This window comes from Canis lupus, chromosome X, assembly GCF_048164855.1.
Source record: "Canis lupus baileyi chromosome X, mCanLup2.hap1, whole genome shotgun sequence".
Classification (NCBI taxonomy): Eukaryota; Metazoa; Chordata; class Mammalia; order Carnivora; family Canidae; genus Canis; species Canis lupus.
This window is the reverse complement of record NC_132876.1, coordinates 115,417,823-115,419,976: the sequence shown is the minus strand read 5'-3', so window position 1 is coordinate 115,419,976 and position 2,154 is coordinate 115,417,823.

Here is a 2,154-nt window from a genome sequence, read left to right as displayed (position 1 = left end):
TTTATAGTTGATACAGAAAGTGCTGTGAAGGGAGAAAAAGAGCATGGATTTTAGAGTCATCCAGATAACCACGTGACTGGGGCCAAGTGCATGGCTTTTTCAAGTCTCAATTGCTTAATCAAAATAATAGGAATAAAAATACTAATACATCTTTAGTCAATGGCACTAGAACTAAATGTACATATTTTTTAAAGTAAGAACATTGACTGTTACATTGCATGTAAAAATTTCAAGATGAATCACAGGCCTAAATGTAAATGCTAAAATTACAAAGCTTCTTTTTTTTATTTTTTAAGATTTTATTTATTTATTTGAAAGAGAGAGTGAGAGAGAGCACCAGTGGAGGTGAGGAGCAGCAGGAGAGGGAGAAGGAGAAGCAGACTCCCCACTGAGCAGGGGATCCAATGCGGGGCTCAATCCCAGGACCCCAAGATCAAGCTGAAGGCAGATGCTTAACCAACTGAGCCACCCAGGTGCCCCTAAAATTATAAAGTTTATAAAGTAAACACAGAAAGATATCTTTGTAGCCTTAAGATCTCGTCAAGAGGGCACAAAAAGCTTTAACCATAGGAGGAAAAATTGATAAATTGGACTTCATCAAAATTAAAGATTTCTGCTTTTCCAAAGGACACTTGACATCTCAGTAAAGCTATATCTCATGAAAATTATCCCTTTAGCAGATCAGATACCTTAGATCAAGCAAAAATGCAAAGGTATCTCCAAAGGACAGAGCCAGTGATGAATGATGCTAATGACCTGGAAGTTTCTCTTTGGAACCATTGAAAGGAAGACAATAGGTTGGAGCAGCAGGGACAGGGGTGACGGAGTTCCTTCGTGGTGTAATGAAAAACAAGTACTTACTTTCAGTTTTGCAGAACCATTTTCATGTCACATTTTTCTGAATATGCTGTGTGCCTCATTCTACCGCAAATGGCAAATGGGGTGAACGAAGTATTTCTGAGAACGAAGTGAACCACCTGTGGGCAGCTCAGAAGCAGCCAATTGAATACAACATGAGGCAGAGTGATGGTTAAGCTGTGGCAGTTCCAAAGCTAAATTACTGAAATATGCATATCTAATTATCCCCATATATTAACACTCTCAAGGAAGTCTCAACAGTTGCAAGACAGTCGCATATTAAAAATTCCATAATGCTTCCTGAAATATTGATGATTTTGTATTGATACATCTCTTTTTTTTTAAGGCTCTAAATAATTAAAAGGTTTCTATAATTTTTGGGAACACAGAGTGACAATAATAACTGTTTAGCCCCCATGTTCTCCTGTTTGCGAAAGACCATGACCCGATTAGTGAGACTGATAGAGGCACTGGTTGGGGTTCAGAGTCGAAAGTCAAGAAAGAATTCTTGAGATGTCTTCAGTGCAAAAAGGTGGTTTTATTAAAGGACAGGGACAGAACCCATGGGCAGAAAGAGCTGCACTGGGGTTGTGAGGAGTAGCCCCCCCTCCATTATATACTCTCAAATTAGAAGGGGGTAAGGGGTAGGTAGACTAAGTCTCCCAGGAATTTTGGAAGCAAGGTTTCCAGGACCTTGAGGGGGCTGGCTATTGTTGGGAAAGGGTCATTTATTACTGTCTAATAAAACCTTAGTCATGAGCCCCTTCAGATTTGTATCAGGGGGTCATATTATTAGAGGATGATTGCCAATATGTATCTTGGGGGTAGAGATAAAGGAAGTTTCCAGAGGAACTTTTGTATGTTAAAGTAGACTTAGAGGATCCTGGGATGGGGGTGGGGTTGGGATAATATTAAGCTAAGGTTGCCTTTTGCCCTTAGCAAAGTATTCACATGGAGGCAGCTGAGCTCCCAGAGGAAGGTCACTCTGCCTGTTTCAAGGACTTGTCAGTGGGCTGTAGGAAGAAAGGAAACTTAATTTTTTCTTTTACCTTTGTTTCCCACATCAAAACCATCTCACAGGTTGGATTGCATCTTTGACAAAGTGGTCAATGCCAAATTTCAGTGAATGATCTTTCTTTTATTATTGTTTTCCATAGTCCCATCCAGTAAAAGGCATCCAAGGGTGCAGTTTAGGTTGGATTGTAGCAGCAGTTGGTAAACTTTTTCTGTGAAGGGCCAGACAATTAAATATTTTATTTAGGCTTTGTACACCATATGGTCGCTGTCGCAATTACT